Genomic DNA, 19,888 nt, shown 5'->3' with positions numbered 1-19,888 from the left:
GTGTCCAGACGGGCGTCTGAGGACAAGGAAGTATAAGGAGGTGGCACAGCCATTACTATATCTGCCAGTTGTTTATATCGATCTAACCACCGGCCTACCCGTCACCGCACAAGCTGGACACTGTGTGAATGGAATAGACGAGTCCACGTCCTGTGTTGGAGCGACGGAGAAGTTTAGTTTCCAATAATATTGTGTCTAAGCAACTTGTACATGAATACAGCGGTACTTCAGATGAGATGCCACTCGGTGTCTCCCAGCACTGCCTGCCTTCAGACGAGGGCGGGGTCGGGGGTGCTCCGAGCTTGGAGAATATTCCAAGCCGGGATCACTATTTGTGTTGTACAGTATGTCAGCTGACTTTGGCTGGACCAATCATTTCTGACCTGACACCACACCACGAATGGCGTTACACAGCCGCTTGGAATGCTTGCAGTTTTTCTGCTGCCAAAAATATAGCACTCAATCACTACCATACTGTAGTGAGAGTGGAACGCGCTTCCCTGTACTCACCAGGTCCTTAAGAAAGCAACCTTAGTATTCTCATACCACTGCTGGTTCTTCTTCTTTGGGGAGGGGGGAAGTTGTCTGGGGAGGTATCCTAGCAGTTATATTCTTTTACATAGGTGGCAGTATTATAGTAGTTATATTCTTGTATATAGGAGCAGTATTATAGTAGTTATATTCTTGAACATAGGGCCAGTATTATAGTAGTTATATTCTTGTATATAGGAGCAGTATTATAGTAATTATATTCTTGTATATAGGAGCAGTATTATAGTAGTAATATTCTTGTACATAGGAGCAGTATTATAGTAGTTATATTCTTGAACATAGGAGCAGTATTATAGTATTTATGAATTCGGGTAGAAAAAAAAATGGTGCACATCTACAATCTTGTATAATGATCTGATTGCTTCTCAGCATAAAATAAAAAAATAACAGGTTGTTAGTATACATTTTTGATCAAAAAGTACAAGCCCACTCGCCACGTCAAGGCCACCTATTAAGAGTGGGTCCCTAATGTCCCTAGCATAAAATGGCGTAGCACCGGGTGGCGACCACCACCGCCGCGACACCAATGCCCACAGGGGGGAACGACCCACCGGCAGAACGGCCCCAATGCAACTCAAACCAGTCTATGGGCTGCACCCCCCGCACGCAGAGACGGCGCCACGGCAGCAACGGACGCCGCACAGCACCACACCAGTGTGAACAAGGTATAATAGCTCACTTACCATGCTCTCCCAGTCAGACTGGGAGGCTGCTAGGAAAGAAATGGCCCTTGTGTAGCTAACTACTACTTATATAGGGTTGGGCTGAGGGGGTGGGGAAGAGTGCAGACACATGTTCAAACAAAAAAAGGAGGGGATAGAAAACACAGTGTGAATTCGGATAGAAAACAGACATGGTCGCACATCTACAATCTTGTATAATGATCTGATTGCTTCTCAGCATAATATCAAAAACTGACAGATTGTTAGTATACATTTTTGATCAAAAAGTACAAGCCCACTCGCCACGTCAAGGCCACCTATTAAGAGTGGGTCCCTAACGTCCCTATTCTTGTACATAGGAGGCAGTATTATAGTAGGTATATTCTTGTATATAGGAGCTGTATTATAGTAGGTATATTCTTGTATATAGGGGCAGTGTTATAGTAGTTATATTCTTGTATATAGGGGCAGTGTTATAGTAGTTATATTCTTGTATATAGGAGCAGTATTATAGTAGTTATATTCTTGTATATAGGAGCAGTATTATAGTAGTTATATTCTTGTATATAGGAGCAGTATTATAGTAGTTATATTCTTGTATATAGGAGCAGTATTATAGTAGATATATTCTTGTATATAGGAGCAGTATTATAGTAGTTATATTCTTGTATATAGGAGCAGTATTATAGTAGTTATATTCTTGTATATAGGAGCAGTATTATAGTAGTTATATTCTTGTATATAGGAGCAGTATTATAGTAGTTATATTCTTGTATATAGGAGCAGTATTATAGTAGTTATATTCTTGTATATAGGAGCAGTATTATAGTAGTTATATTCTTGTATATAGGGGCAGTATTATAGTAGTTATATTCTTGTATATAGGAGCAGTATTATAGTAGTTATATTCTTGTATATAGGAGGCAGTATTATAGTAGTTATATTCTTGTATATAGGGGCAGTATTATAGTAGTTATATTCTTGTATATAGGAGGCAGTATTATAGTAGTTATATTCTTGTATATAGGGGCAGTATTATAGTAGTTATATTCTTGTATATAGGAGGCAGTATTATAGTAGTTATATTCTTGTATATAGGAGCAGTATTATAGTAGTTATATTCTTGTATATAGGAGGCAGTATTATAGTAGTTATATTCTTGTATATAGGAGCAGTATTATAGTAGTTATATTCTTGTATATAGGAGGCAGTATTATAGTAGTTATATTCTTGTATATAGAAGCAGTATTATAGTAGTTATATTCTTGTATATAGGAGCAGTATTATAGTAGTTATATTCTTGTATATAGGAGCAGTATTATAGTAGTTATATTCTTGTATATAGGAGCAGTATTATAGTAGTTATATTCTTGTATATAGGAGGCAGTATTATAGTAGTTATATTCTTGTACATATTGGGGGGGGGGGGCAGTATTAAAGTTGCCATATGTCTGGTGGCGGTATCCCCTCACTAATGTTTTTTAACTGTGCTGTTTCCTTTCCCTTTTTCAATAACCTGACTAGATACATAGGGCGGTAGCTGACTGTTCATATTCTGCATGTGTATGGATGAAAATCCTGCGTAGGCTACTCCTAAATCCCAGACATCACCTCCAGACTGCCCCACTCGCCAGCTGCCTTTTAAAGCTCAGATTACTGTAAAATCTGCTTTATTATCTCAGGTCACAGACTATCCACCGCAACAATCTTTTGTATCAAGGTAAAGTGTATTGTAGTTACATTTAGGATCCATTAAATCATCTCTTGTGTGAGGTGAATCACTTCTGTAACATACAACTAAGGGCAGACTGACCCGTACGACTTTGGCTAAAGATACAGACAGGATAAGCCTTACCGATTCCTGAGGCGACTAACCCTATAATGCCGCTTCCGTGTAAACCATTGTCACTGCCGGTGACACATTACAAAACATTATGCACTTTCGAAAGGAGTTAAGTGACATCGTATGCGTCACACTGCAAGTGATAATTGATGGCAGATATATTGAGGGAATGACTGATCTCACCCGTGTGACCCAATTGTTGGAGCTTATTATTAGTGTTGTGACATCAGTGCCAGTTCTTGAATATATAAATGTGTCTTCATTGGGTATTGAAGTGGTGTTTTGAAGGGGCTGGTTTATTTGTAATCTTAAATCAATGGACAGCATCCAACTAATAATAAAAATTACACACTGGGAAAACCAGTCTATCAATAGCTTTAGCAACATACCTGTAGAACAAGAAACTGAGCAAATGATATATTCCTCCCCCCCAAAGCTTATTCATTGTATAATAATTATTTTATTTAATAATTAATATGCTTAATATAATTCTTTAATTATCTAATGCACTTAAACTTGGTTATCATGATGTACATAGAAATCACAGGGCCCCCTTTGTACTGTATCTGCTGTGCCCCCTATATATATTAAAGTGCAAGTCCAGAGTTGCTCTCCTGCCCCTTCTGCAAAGTTCGGCAAAGGTAACTGTACTGACGTTTTAGTGAGTTTTGTGTGTGAGTCCCCATTTATTAGAAAAGGGCTCATGTGTTGAACTCTGGGGTGTCGTACGGCCGCCTCACCAACTCTACTGCCCAGCGGGAGCTGCGTCTCTTCACACTTGACTTTGCAGAAGGGGCAGGAGGACAGCAACACTGCTTTATGCCGGATCTGCCCCTTTGTACTTTACCCTCCTGTATTGTATCTGTTGTGCTCCTTTGTATTAATACGGTTTATTCCAAGATTTTACCTTTTTTACCTATCCGTGGGATAGGTGATAAGTTTCCCAATGGTTGGATCCCCATTGATCTTGAAGACTGGGGTACCTTGTCCTCCAAGTGATAAGATCAGCAGTCAAGCATGCATGGTAATGTTCCATTCACTCATTATAGCACTGCCAAAGATAAGAAAGTGCTGGGTCAAGGGTACCATCATTCTCATGATTGGTGGGGGTCCCAGTGGTCAGACCCCCACCTATCCAGTGGACCGGTGATAAGTTATAATCATGTGATCTTGTATAGTCCCTACTTTGCAACCCTATACTGTGACTGCTGCCTCTCTAAGTATTTTGGATTAAAAACAAAGTTACCACATCACTGAACCAGCGCTGTCCCGCTACGACGTGATCTATAAGACAGCCCAGGAGGAAGTGACTGCGCGGCTGCTCATCTGTCACTTCGTCTCCTGACAGCCTCATGCTGTATTATTTCGGGTCTATTCACACAACAGAATTCAGTCTCAAATTAAAGCCCATAGACTTCTATGGGATTCCGCACTCCCATTCACACTTCTGTTTGCGGAATCCCATAGAAGTCTATGGGCTTTAATTTGAGGCGGAATTCCGCAAGCGAAAATTCTGCCGTGTGAATAGACTCTTAGTCTTCACACTGACAACATCGAATTGAATGCTCCTTGGACTCCATGGGCTTGGGAACATCTGTGACTGCTGATCCCCTTCTCTCTAGCACAGGCCCTGTAGCAGCCGTGAGGTCGGCCTCCATTGGACATTCCAAACTAGTATTAAAGGGGTACTCTGCTGGAAAACATTTTTCTTTAAATCAACTGGTGTCAGAACATTAAACAGATTTGTAAATTACTTCTATTTAAAAATCTTAATCTTTCCAGTACTTGTCAGCTGCTGTATGCTCCACATGAAGTTATTTTCTTTTTGAATTTCTTTTCTGTCTGACCACAGTGCTCTCTACTGACACCTCTGTCCGTGTCAGGAACTGTCCAGAGCAGGAGCAAATCCCCATAGCAAACCTCTCCTGTTCTGGACTGTTCCTAAAATGGACAGAGGGGTCAGCAGAGAGCACTGTGGTCCGACAAAGGAAATTCAAAAAGAAAATAACTTCCTGTGTAGCAGTACTGGAAGGATTAAGATTTTTAAATAGAAGTCATTTACAAATCTGTTTAACTTTCTGGCACAAGTTGATTTAGAAAAAAATATATATATTTTCCAGTGGAGTACACCTTTAATATCTTTTGGTTTTCAACATATCTCCATGTCAGCTGTCGGGCCTGTTACCACGTCAGTTTTAGTTTTTCTTATTTTTAATTCAATTTGGAAAATTCTAAATTCTAAAATTCTCTTTTTACATTTCCCTTATGTATCGAGTGCAGATTGCTGGAGGAAAGCTTGTAGTTTGTTGTTGTTAGCACGAGGCCGCAACATGACTGGATGGGATTTTAGATACATCCCTTCCCGGTCTAAAACCACTCCCAACCGAATATGACCCCCTTTTCCCAGAAAAGGACACTTACACATATTGTGGAAAAATTGGGCCGTGTGGCCCGTTTATTTAACAACCAATAAATAACAGTTAAATATCTTATACATATAAACATAACCAAAGTTCACTGAACTTAACCCCATTGCCCCGAAGGCAATGGGGTTAAGTTCAGTGAACTTTGGGTATGTTTATACAAAATACTCCCCTCCCCCAACCAGACTTGTGCACTATGCTCTTACCCCTGGCTGCGACCACCTGGCCCAGGGGCACCCAGGTAACCTTCTGCACAATCCCTCAAACTCCTGAGGCCCAGAACCACCACCAGGAGGCCCAATTGAACAATCTCAAACATTTAACTTTTAAACTACTACCTCCTCCAGGACCCTTTGACACGCTACACCACCTATCACTACCCAACCTACCAGAAAAAAGGGGTGGGCAGGCGGGACCTTCTTGCTTCCACACGCCGACTGGTGAGTACCACCCCCCAGAGCACCCACCTATATACACTCCCCCTCCAGATTGCCTCCCTTTCACCCCACTTTCAAGCCACCTACTCCTGTCCCTTAAAGGGGCAGCGGCAAATTAACCCCTTATACCCCCATTATCTTCCCATTTCTCCTCTAACCCAAATTTCCCCCTACTCCATCCGGAAGAGCCACTAAAACCCCTGTCAATGCACCCTACGCCAGGGGTTCCCCCCGCACCGTTTGCTCCCATAACAAAATGTGATAAAAGTGAAAGGGTCTGAAGACTTTCTGAATGCGTTGTATATACCCAAAAAGCCGTAGCCGCCTGTGGTTGTATACTATCTGCTGGACTCAGGACTGTTCTCATCTGTCAGTACACGGATAATGAATCCTTACAACTGTTCAGTGTCTTTATTGATGTAATACAGAAGGGAGACGGGGAGGGTGGAATCACGTTATTATTGACTAAATGTTTCTTTCCAACACTAAGAGACCACATGGCAACATCGCAAAACAGACGTGCCAAATACAGCGCCAGCCCTATGCATCTTCAACCACATCCGGGACACAGCTGCCTTGTAAATAACCTTAAGGCCAAAAGTGGTGTGAAAACTGTTTTGTCTGTTTATGTAACAGAACCAGGATGAGTTACATAAAAATATCTGCAAATAACCCGGAGTAACACTACTGCCTGTTTAAAGGAGTCATACTCTGCATATTGGCTACAAGAGGAACAAGTTGATGGGACAGTTTTTTGCATATCTCTTGAAGGGTTAATGTAGCAGTGTTGCATGTTGTGAAGTTAGGTTGGGATTAACGCTAATCCCTGTAAATCGGAGCAACATCCAAAAAATGTATGACTGGGTTAGCCGCCGAGATTGGTATCATAGGTGTTGAGACGTGCAGGAGTCATATTCTGAATTTTAACCACTTACCTAGACTTCAAGGAAGACTGGTTTTCCCTTTCGCAGTGCAGTGGGCCTCACTTTTGGCCTAGAGTACCTTGACAGCTGCTGGAGACCCCCAGGTGGCACTTTTCTATCAACAGTTAATTCTATCAAAATTGCTATCAGGGTCTGGCCTTTTATATTTCCCTACTGACTCCAAAAATGTAGTGTTCAAGGAGAAGTACCATGGGGAAAAATGTATCCCTATCCAAAGGATAGGGTATAAGATTTAGATTGTGGGGGGGTCTGATCGCTGGGACCCCGCGATCTCCTGTACCCCTTGGCTCTTCCCGAGGCCGACGCATCTTGACCTCCCTGTGGTGCCTTGGGGGGGTGTATGGCAGTTGGGGTGTTGCTGTGAGGTATATCACGGTTATAATTAACTCTTGTCAGTCGTGACGCCAGGGTGAGGGTTAAATGCTGTATAGCTTGGCCTATCGCCACCCTTCCCAAGAGCGATAGGTAGATGCAGAATAAAGTATTGTCCACAACCAGAGCTTTGCTGAAAACTTGCGTAAACTTTACTGAAGATTTTCTGTAACATGCGAATACAGGAACAGTCTTTATAACAAAGTCTATATACAGCTTAGCTGAGATTGACGTATGGTTGGGACTTTTGTAAGTTCTTTAGCTTAGTAGGATTTAGTATGCGCAGATCCGCTGGATTTAGGGTTATGTTTAGGTCCAGAGGTCTCACTAGAAATAGTGGGGAAATTGTAAGAACTCACTGTTTCGTTTCAGGCCGAGGCCGGCAGGTTGTGGCCTAGTATTTGTCGTTGTAAGTTGTGGAGGTCCTACCTCATGAAGTGTCAGCACCCCAAGAGCAGAAGAGATGCTGCTTGCTTTGCAGCGCAGGAACAAGAGAACGTCTATTGGCTGCAGCTCCCTTATATGGGCAGGGGCTGGCCATTTTAGGATTGGTCCACACCATCTGTCAATCAGCTTTACAAGGCATTGTGGGTATCACATCACACATGAACCTCCAAAGGTCCTTTTACCTACCATAGAGACTAAATCACAGTCACTTGACCCGCAGGCTCTGCGACGCTATGCAAGGTAAGTATACACTTTCTATACAGTATTTACATTTATTTTAAAAATATATTAACTATATTAGGGGTGACTAGGGGATGACTAAAGAAGCGGAACCCCACAGTTACTTGGAACTCTGACTTTGGGGACCCCTAACCAAGGTAAGGTATGCAATACGGTACCGGGACACCACATCCCCATGCCCGCCATGCCCCCTCCATATATCTCTATGGGAGTTCCAAGGATATCTGAACGACTTTCCCATAGAGTGGCAGCCCCCACTTCGTCATGACGTGCCACTCCCGGGGAGAGATGGGGCCCCATTCAGGAGATTGCAGGGGTCCCAGCTGTCGGACCCCTGCGCAATCTAAAACTTATCCTCAATCCTTTGGATAGGGGATACATTTTTTCCCATGATAATTTTTAGCCTTAATAGGAATATTCAGGATTAAAAGAACATAGTTTATTTCTTCCAGAAACAGTGCCACCCGTGTCTACAGTTTGTATGTAGTACTGCAGCTCAGTTCTATTGAAGTAAATAGAGCCAAGTTGAAATATCACTCATAACCTGTGTGGCTGTGTTTTTGGAAGGAAGTAGTCTAATACTGGATAACCCTTAGGCCAAGTGTACATATTGTAAAATGTATTTTATTTAGTCTATAATCGATAAAAAAAATACTACAGTTTCTTTTTCTTTTTTTTAACTATTTTTTTGCTGAATACAGCTGAAAATACGCTTGTTTGTTGTTATATTTATTATTATTATTATTTTTTTTTAATATAACATTTTATACCCTAATAACCCATTCCCATGACTCTGGGGGTGTCCTTTGGCTACCATAGAGAAAACAACACAGTACATTCGATAGCCCCTGCCAGATTCGGCACTGCTTTAGTACTCAGGGTTATTGGGGCATTCTGCTAGGGCTAATATCCTGGATTAAAATTTCCACCTTGGTTATGCCCGCCACGGGTGTCGATCGGGAAGCACGGCCTTCATCGAACAACGAGTTTCAATAATGTCAAAGTTAAACATTCAAAGTTAAAGCGTCATATCCCATAAAAAAAATATACAGGATGCTTTTTTATGCTGCAGATTTTTAGGCAGATTTTCTTGCAGAAAAGTGATGTTAAATATTTTACTGCAGATTTTAAATAATATTTTAAAATAAATACAACAGTGTAAATAAAAACAAAAAAAATGTAATCTCACAAAATTCACATTGGCAAATGTGCACAAAAATCTATACGATTTTAAAATTGTAATGTAAAAACAAACAAAAAAAATCCTACCACTTAGCCTAAAAACTTCACTACTGGGTGAAAAAAACTTCAAAAATTAAATTGCTATCAGGGTCTGGCCTTTCCTATTTCCCTACTGACTCCTCAAACGTAGTGTTAAAGAAGTACCATGGGGATAAGATTTAGATTGCCGGGGACCCCCCTGCAATCTCATGTACGGGGCTCCAACTCTCTCCGGAACCGGCACGCCTCAACTTCCGCATGCCTGTCATTCCCCCTTTATATACCCCTATGGGAGTGCCAAAGATAGCTGAACGGCTCTTCCATAGAGATATATGAAGGGGCATGGTGGCCCCCCACTTCATTGGGATGTGCCACTCCCGGGGAGAGCTGGGGCCCCGTATAGGAGATCGCGGTTGGTCCCAGTGGTCGGACCCCCACACGATCTAAAACTTATCCCCTATCCTTTGGACAGGGTATAAGTTTTTTTCCATGATAATTTTTAGCCTAACTATCCAGGATTAGAAGAACATAGTTGCTTTCTTCCAAAAACAGTGCCACCCATGTCTTCAGTTTGTATGTAGTACTGCAGCTCAGTTCTATAGAAGTGAATAGAGCCAAGTTGTAGTATCACTCATAACCTGTGTGGTTGTGTTTTTGGAAGAAAGCAGCTAAGTACCGTATTTTTCGCCCTATAGGACGCACCGGCGTATAAGACGCACCCAATTTATAGGTGCAATATCTAAAAAAATAAAGATTTTGAACCCAATAGTGGTCTTCAACCTGCGGACCTCCAGATGTTGCAAAACTACAACTCCCAGCATGCCCAGACAGCCGTTGGCTGTCCGGGCATGCTGGGAGTTGTAGTTTTGCAACATCTGGAGGTCCGCAGATTGAAGACCACTGCATAGGAGGTAATACTCACGTGTCCCCGCCGCTCCGGACCCGTCACCGCTGCCCTGGATGTTGCTCCATCGCTGTCGCCGTGTCCCCGTCGCTCCGGAACGTCTCTGCTGCCGGCCGGGTATCCTCGCTCTCCGTGGCCGCCATCACGTCGTTACGCACGCCGACGCACGTACGCGACGACGTGATGACAAGGAAGGAGAGCGCCGGCCTTACAGGGGATCCCTGAACTGAGAAGACACCGAGGAGGCAGGTAAGGTCCCTCCCGGTGTCCTGTAAGCACTAACCCGGCTATTCAGTCGGGCTGTTCGGGACCGCCGCGGTGAAATCGCGGCGGTCCCGAACAGCCCGACTGAACAGCCGGGTTAGTGTCACTTTCACTTCAGACGCGGCGGTCAGCTTTGATCGCCGCGTCTGAAGGGTTAATACAGGGCATCACCGCGATCGGTGATGTCCTGTCTTAGCCGCGGGTCCCGGTCGTTGATGGCCGCAGGGACCGCCGCGATAGGGGTGTATTCGCCGTATAAGACGCACCGACTTTTTCCCCCCAGTTTTGGGGAAGAAAAAGTGCGTCTTATACGGCGAAAAATACGGTATTCTAATACTGAATAACCCTTAGGCCAAGTTCACACTTTGTGAAATGTATTTTATTTGGTCTATAATCGATAAAAAAAACTGCTACTTTTATTTTTTTTATTTTTTTTGCCGATTACAGCTGAAAATACGCTTGTTTGTTATTTTATAGCCTAATAACCCATTCCCACCCTGCCAGAATGACAGACGAAAATAAGCCTGTAAAATAAAATATGTTGATACATGTTAGGATGTGTGAACTTAGTTTTATAGGAGGGACAATAGAATTCTCTGAAGTGTTCTTGTTTCCATAGAGCAGTGTTTCCTAACTTTTCTCAGCTCGAGGAAGACTTCTGGAAGGATTTAGGACGGGACACACCAACATCCGCCTGTCCAACCCCCTGTATGCAGTTTGCCCCCTGTAGGTAGTGTGCCCCCTGGATTTAGGACCCCTTTTTATATATATAGGACTCCACTGCAGGTACCCTGCTCCCTGTAAGCAAGACCCCATGGAAGTAGCTTTTCCTCCTGTATATAGGGCTCCTCTGTAGGTAGTTTTCCCCCTGGATATAGTGCCCCCCTTGTAACCAGCCACCTATAAGTTGGAAGCACCCCCCGCCAACCCTAGGAGAAAAAAAAAAAAACCTCAATTCCCCTGTAGTCACAGACGTCTTCTTAAGCATTTTCCCACAGCCACTAGAGGCCGTAAGCTTCTATACCTACAGGATGTGCATCATGACATCATGAGAATTTTCTGCCTCTAGTGGTCACGGGCAGTGTCACTAGAGGCTGGAAGCCTCTGGAGACCTCACAGCTCGAAAGCGCTAGGACCTCAGTGGCAGTGATACACCACAAGGGTCCTAGTGTGCCCAGTCACCATCTTCCCCACTGGACCACCGTGGCACATTGGTTAGGATTCACTGCCTTTAGAGAGGGGGGGGGTATAAGATCATAAAGAACTACTTTTTTTTTTATATGAAAACATTTTTTTCTTAAATTACAAACAGTGCCACTCTTGTCTACAGGCCACGTCTGGTATTGCAGCCCAGACCTATTCACTTGAATTGAGCTAAGCTGCAATACCACGCACAGCCCAATAACAAGAGTGGCACCATTTAAAAAAAATAAAACTAAACAAAAAAAAAAATATCTATATAATAAAACATTTACAAAAACCATATACAACCCTTTTAAAGGGGTACTCCGGTGGAAAACTTTTTTTTTTTTTTTTTAAATCAACTGGTTCCAGAAAGGTAAACTGATTTGTTAATTACTTCTATTAAAAAATCTTAATCCTTCCAGTACATATTAGCTGCTGAATACTACAGAGGAAATGGTTTCTTTTCGGAACACAGAGCTCTCTGCTGACATCACGAGCACAGTGCTCTCTGCTGACATCTCTGTCCATTTTAGAAACTGTCCAGAGCAGCATATGTTTGCTATGGGGATTTTCTCCTACTCTGGACAGTTCTTAAAATGGACAGAGATGTCAGCAGAGAGCACTGTGCTCGTGATGCCAGCAGACAGCTCTGTGTTCCAAAAAGAAAAGAATTTCCTCTGTAGTTTTCAGCAGCTAATAAGTACTGCAAGGATTAAGATTTTTTTTTAATAGAAGTCATTTACAAATCTGTTTAACTTTCTGGCACCAGTTGATTTAAAATAAATAAATAAATAAAAGTTTTCCACCGGAGTACCCCTTTAAAAGGGTTATATATGTTTTTTGCATATGTTTTATTATATAGATATTTCTTAAAATGGACAGAGATGTCAGCAGAGAACACTGTGCTCGTGATTCAGCAGAGAGCTCTGTGTTCCAAAATGAAAAGAATTTCCTCTGTAGTATTCAGCTGCTAATAAGTACTGGAAGGATTAAGATTTTTTTTAATAGAAGTAATTTACAAATCTGTATAACTTTCTGGCACCAGTTGATTTAGAAAATAAAAAAAAAGTTTTTCCACCGGAGTACCCCTTTAAGGTAGTAGTGCTCTGCTCAAGTTTTTATCTGGATGTAAGGGTTTAGAACAGAGTTTCCCAACCAGTGTGCCTCCAGCTGTTGCGAAACGACAACTCCCAGCATGCCCGGACAGCCGTTGGCTGTCCGGGCATGCTGGGAGTTGTCGTTTCGCAACAGCTGGAGGCACGCTGGTTGGGAAACACTGCTTGAGGGTAGTTAAGGGGTTAATTAATTTTGCTGTCATGCCGTGAACAAGGGACAATGCTCTGCAGGTGTTTGTAAGAGGGTAACGCTCTGTCTGCCTCCAGTTTGGGAGAGATTAGCAGCGATGTAAAAGGTTTGCTGTCACCATATGCCGTGTCCTTAAATACCCCATACTCCGCCCTGCAGCCTTGGATGTGTTTTTCTAAGAAAAGCAGGACATTAAGGGCAGACTGTATGATAAATGATCAGGGGGGGGGGGGGAGGCTGGCTACCGAGGCTGCAAAAAGAGGGAGGGAAAACTGCAAAAGGGGGATCACAAACAGCAATACATATAAGTCCTTGCTACTTCATATATCCTGTCCCCATAACACCTCTCATTGCCACAAATAACCCCGGTTATTAAGCTGCGCTGCTCCTGCGGATGAGGAAGTGCTCCAGCCGTCCAAAAGAGTATTACACCGAGTTCACACCCGGCAGCTTTCGTTTCGGAACCGTCCAATTCATCTGAAGAAAACAACAACCCGCATTTAGATGAATGCGACCGATTATATTAAAACTATAACAAAATCTGACACTGGTGAATCCACCCTGAGGATAGGGAATGTTACAAAAAAAAAATACTGCGTGAAACGCGTGGTATAGATAGCAAGGAAGCCTCGGACCTGACATTGATGTCTCTTGACCATATAACTCCTAATACTCCATATAACCTCCCTATATCTCCTATTACTCCATATAACATCCCTATATCTCCTCCTATTACTCCATATAATCTCCCCTATATCTCCTATTACTCCATATAACCTCCCTATATCTCCTCCTATTACTCCATATAACCTCCCTATATCTCCTCCTATTACTCCATATAACCTCCCTATATCTCCTCCTATTACTCCATGTAACCTCCCTATATCTCCTCCTATTACTCCATATAACCTCTCCTATATCTCCTCCTATTACTCCATATAACCTCTCCTATATCTCCTCCTATTACTCCATATAACCTCTCCTATATCTCCTCCTATTACTCCATATAACCTCTCCTATATCTCCTCCTATTACTCCATATAACCTCCCTATATCTCCTCCTATTACTCCATATAACCTCCCTATATCTCCTCTTATTACTCCATATAACCTCTCCTATATCTCCTCCTATTACTCCATATAACCTCCCTATATCTCCTCCTATTACTCCATATAACCTCCCTATATCTCCTCCTATTACTCCATATAACCTTCCCTATATCTCCTCCTATTACTCCATATAACCTCCCTATATCTCCTCTTATTACTCCATATAACCTCCCTATATCTCCTCCTATTACTTCATATAACCTCCCTATATCTCCTCCTATTACTCCATATAACCTCTCCCTATATCTCCTCTTATTACTCCATATAACCTCTCCTATATCTCCTCCTATTACTCCATATAACCTCCCTATATCTCCTCCTATTACTCCATATAACCTCCCTATATCTCCTCCTATTACTCCATATAACCTTCCCTATATCTCCTCCTATTACTCCATATAACCTCCCTATATCTCCTCTTATTACTCCATATAACCTCCCTATATCTCCTCCTATTACTTCATATAACCTCCCTATATCTCCTCCTATTACTCCATATTACCTCTCCTATATCTCCTCCTATTACTCCATATAACCTCTCCTATATCTCCTCCTATTACTCCATATAATCTCCCTATATCTCCTCCTATTACTCCATATAACCTCCCTATATCTCCTCCTATTACTCCATATATCCTCCCTATATCTCCTCCTATTACTCCATATAACCTCCCTATATCTCCTCCTATTACTCCATATAACCTCCCTATATCTCCTCCTATTACTCCATATAACCTCCCTATATCTCCTCCTATTACTCCATATAACCTCTCCTATATCTCCTCCTCCTATTGCAGCAAGGGGGCGCCACTTACCCTGTCATTATCTGCCATTTCTCTGCTTCTCTCCACATGGAGGAGACAGGAGCAGCGGAGGCAGAGAGAAGCCCCGCCCACAGCATGTCCGTCCACAAACTTTAGTCTATGCAGCCCTTACTGTAAGTGATTGTAAATATATGTGAGTGATTGTATGTGAATGTGTGTGTGTGTATGTATATATATATATATATATATATATATATATATATATATGTGTGTGTTTGTGTGTGTATTTCTATGTATGTGCCTGTGCAGAGAGGGATGGCTGGGGCCTCAGTGTAAGTGACTGTGTATATATTGAGTGACTGTATGTCAGTGTGAGGTGTATATATATGTGTATATGTGTGTCTCTATCTCTATGTATGTGCCTATATATGTGAGCAAGTGAATCTTTGTATATGTATGTATGTGTGTGTATATATATATATATATATATATATATATGAGCAAGTGAATCTATGTATGTGTGTGTATATATCTGTGAGTGATTGTATGTGTGTACCTGTATGTATGATGTGCTTATTGGCTATATCTTTTAGTATATATTCCATGTTATATGTGTGTCTGTGTTTTTATGTTTATATATGTATATTTGTACTTGTATGTGTGTGTCAAAGTGTCTCTATGTATATGTGTATATTACCTATATACTGTATGTGCCTTTATGTTATGTGCTTGTATTTATTGTATGAAGCACATTATTAGGGAATTATTGGAGTAATGTAAGCACAGTATATAGGGAATTTATGGAAGCACAGTATATATTTCATTATATTGGAACATTATATTTTTATGTATTCTGGCACTGTGTATAGATCCTTAGGGTGCGTTCACATGTGCCTATTTTTGCTGCAGATCTGCAGCAGAAAATATGCACGTGTGAACGCACCCTTAGTGGTGGCACAGTATATAGTTCATTAATGGTGGCCCAGTATATAGGGAATTAAAGGGGTACTCCGGTGAAAACCTTTTTTATTTTAAATCAACTGGTGAAAGAAAGTTAAACATATTTGTAAATTACTTCTATTAAAAAATCTTAATCCTTCCTGTACTTTTTAGCTGCTGAATACTACAGAGGAAATTATTTTCTTTTTGGAATGCTCTCTGATGACATCACGAGCACAGTTCTCTCTGCTGACATCATTATAATAATAATAACACTTTATTTATTGTTGTCCTTAGTGGGATTTGAACCCAAGTCCCCAGCACTGCAAGGCAGCAGTGCTAACCACTGAGCCACCATGCTGCCCTTAGCATACACTTGCTATGCACGTTTGCTAAAATGGACAGAAATGTCAGCAGAGAGCACTGTGCTCGTGATGTCATCAGTGTTCCAAAAAGAAAGGAATTTCCTCTGTAGCATTCAGCAGCTAATAAGTACTGGAAGGATTAAGATTTTTTAATAGAAATAATTTACAAATATGTTTAACTTTCACCCACCAGTTGATTTAAAAGAAAAAAGGTTTTCACCGGAGTACCCCTTTAATAGATGAATGGTGGCCCAGTATATAGGGAATTAAGGGGGGTACGGTATATAATTAAAGAGAAACAGACAGGCTGTTTACTCGCTAAACCCAATAGACTAGGTTACAGTGCATGTATACAAAAATTGGTCTTTCCATTTTCTAGGTATTGCCCCACATTTCTAGTATGCGAAGTCAGTCTTGCGCACAATGGAGGCGGAGCTTCCCTGCCTCCATCCTGTATGCTGTGCTATGCCTGGCCGTCTTTGTATATTTATAATTCTTTTTTTTGCCAACTCTAGTATATTGTAGCATGTAAGCAGTGTAAGAACCAGGGCTCTTCAGTGTAAGAACCAGGGCTGTGTGGAGATTCCTGCATAAGGTGGGTGACTGGGGATGGGTGCTGGGTGATTGGGGATGGGTGATTGGTGATGGGTGCTGGGTTCTGTCATATAGAGGTCAGACCGGGCATATAGGGGGAGATTTATTAAAACCTTTGCAGAGGAAAAGCCCTCAGCAAAACGATCTGATTGGTTGCTATGGACAACATCACTGCTCTTTCTCTGCACAGGTTTTGATGAATCTCCTCTATAATACAGTATATTATAGGGCAGCTGTCACATGTTTTCTGTAAATAAGACTGACAGCACAGACAAAGTGTATATACACATGGCGGACCTCAGAGAAACTGTTCTTCACTCGATTTTACAAAAACACCAACTTTTATGGGGGCTAGGAATGAAGGAGGCCTGGTGGGAGTCCACTGTGTCCCTGGACCGCAGCACATCTGCCCATTAAGTCTGGCAGACGTTTTTTAAATTATGAGAAGTGCCCTCTCTTTTACTTGAGCCCCTGCCCTTCAAAATGTCTGTGCACGTCCCTGAACCTCCCTATATCTCCTCCTATTACTCCATATAACCTCCCTATATCTCCTCCTATTACTCCATATAACCTCCCTATATCTCCTCCTATTACTCCATATAACCTCCCCTATATATCCTCCTATTACTCCATATAACCTCCCTATATCTCCTCCTATTACTCCATATAACCTCCCTATATTTCCTCCTATTACTCCCTATAACCTCCCTATATCTCCTCCTATTACTCCATATAACCTCCCTATATCTCCTCCTATTACTCCATATAACCTCCCTGTATCTCCTCCTATTACTCCATATAACCTCCCCTATATCTCCTCCTATTACTCCATATAACCTCCCTATATCTCCTCCTATTACTCCATATAACCTCCCTATATCTCCTCCTATTACTCCATATAACCTCCCTATATCTCCTCCTATTACTCCATATAACCTCCATATATCTCCTATTACTCCATATAACCTCTCCTATATCTCCTCCTATTACTCCATATAACCTCCCTATATCTCCTACTATTAATCCATATAACCTCCATATATCTCCTATTACTCCATATAACCTCTCCTATATCTCCTCCTATTACTCCATATAACCTCCCTATATCTCCTCCTATTACTCTATATAACCTCCCCTATATCTCCTGCTATTACTCCATTTATCCTCCCTATATCTCCTCCTATTACTCCATATAATCTCCCCTATATCTCCTCCTATTACTCCATATAACCTCCCTATATCTCCTCCTATTACTCCATATAACCTCTCCTATATCTCCTCCTATTACTCCATATAATCTCCCCTATATCTCCTCCTATTACTCCATATAACCTCCCTATATCTCCTCCTATTACTCCATATAACCTCCCCTATATCTCCTCCTATTACTCCATATAACCTCCCTATATCTCCTCCTATTACTCCATATAACCTCTCCTATATCTCCTCCTATTACTCCATATAACCTCTCCTATATCTGCTCCTATTACTCCATATAACCTCCCTATATCTCCTCCTATTACTCCATATAACCTCCCTATATCTCCTCCTATTACTCCATATAACCTCCCTATATCTGCTCCTATTACTCCATATAACCTCCCTATATCTCCTCCTATTACTCCATATAACCTCCCTATATCTCCTCCTATTACTCCATATAACCTCCCCTATATTTCCTCCTATTACTCCATATAACCCCCCTATATCTCCTCCTATTACGCCATTTATCCTCCCGTATATCTCCTCCTATTACTCCGTATAACCTCCCTATATCTCCTCCTATTACTCCATATAACCTCCATATATCTCCTATTACTCCATATAACCTCTCCTATATCTCCTCCTATTACTCCATATAACCTCCCTATATCTCCTCCTATTACTCCATATAACCTCCCTGTATCTCCTCCTATTACTCCATATAACCTCCCCTATATCTCCTCCTATTACTCCATATAACCTCCCCTATATCTCCTGCTATTACTCCATTTATCCTCCCTATATCTCCTCCTATTACTCCATATAATCTCCCCTATATCTCCTCCTATTACTCCATATAACCTCCCTATATCTCCTCCTATTACTCCATATAACCTCTCCTATATCTCCTCCTATTACTCCATATAATCTCCCCTATATCTCCTCCTATTACTCCATATAACCTCCCTATATCTCCTCCTATTACTCCATATAACCTCCCCTATATCTCCTCCTATTACTCCATATAACCTCCCTATATCTCCTCCTATTACTCCATATAACCTCTCCTATATCTCCTCCTATTACTCCATATAACCTCTCCTATATCTGCTCCTATTACTCCATATAACCTCCCTATATCTCCTCCTATTACTCCATATAACCTCCCTATATCTCCTCCTATTACTCCATATAACCTCCCTATATCTGCTCCTATTACTCCATATAACCTCCCTATATCTCCTCCTATTACTCCATATAACCTCCCTATATCTCCTCCTATTACTCCATATAACCTCCCCTATATTTCCTCCTATTACTCCATATAACCCCCCTATATCTCCTCCTATTACGCCATTTATCCTCCCGTATATCTCCTCCTATTACTCCGTATAACCTCCCTATATTTCCTCCTATTACTCCATATAACCTCCCTATATCTCCTCCTATTACTCCATATAACCTCTCCTATATCTCCTCCTATTACTCCATATAACCTCCCCTATATTTCCTCCTATTACTCAGTATAGTTTCCCTATATCTTTTCTTATTTCTCTGTATAATTCATGTCTAATTCCTCCACTTCATTTCACATAATTCTCCACATTACCCCAGTTGACCTCTCCTTAAAATCCCTCTCCTTTCTGTTCCCTTTCCCCCCTCCCTCCTCTCCCGTTCTCTCACACTAACACCGTTCCTGTCGCTGAGAAATCTATTAATAGCTTTGTCAAAGTACATTCTGTTCTCCTCCTTACACAAGTCTGTTTACTCCCCTGCAGGGATCCAAAAGAGGGGAGGGGAGCGGACATAACAGACCTCAGATCCCCTTTCACACTAGTGACCCCGTAACATCTCACTGGAGTAATTCACTGTTTCACTACCTCATTAACATTGCGTTATAGTATATGGGATCCTTATATAACCCTGTAACTTATTATTACAGTAACCCGGCTCCTGATCCTCTTATTACCGTATAACATCTTATTACAGTAACCCGGCTCCTGATCCTCTTATTACCCTATAACATCTTATTACAGTAACCTGGCTCCTGATCCTCTTATTACCCTATAACATCTTATTACAGTAATCCGGCTCCTGATCCTCTTATTACCCCT

General features: G+C 41.6%; 1 protein-coding gene across 1 annotated transcript in view; it reads left to right on the top strand.

Moving 5' to 3' along the window:
• Window positions 1-19,888, top strand: part of DNASE2 (deoxyribonuclease 2, lysosomal) — a 199,224-nt gene that overhangs the window by 103,557 nt on the left and 75,779 nt on the right. The window lies entirely within an intron of this gene.

The sequence above is a fragment of the Hyla sarda genome, chromosome 4 (assembly GCF_029499605.1).
Source record: "Hyla sarda isolate aHylSar1 chromosome 4, aHylSar1.hap1, whole genome shotgun sequence".
Lineage (NCBI taxonomy): Eukaryota > Metazoa > Chordata > Amphibia > Anura > Hylidae > Hyla > Hyla sarda.
Note: the sequence above shows the minus strand (reverse complement) of the source record. Positions and strands in the feature narration are given on the sequence as shown.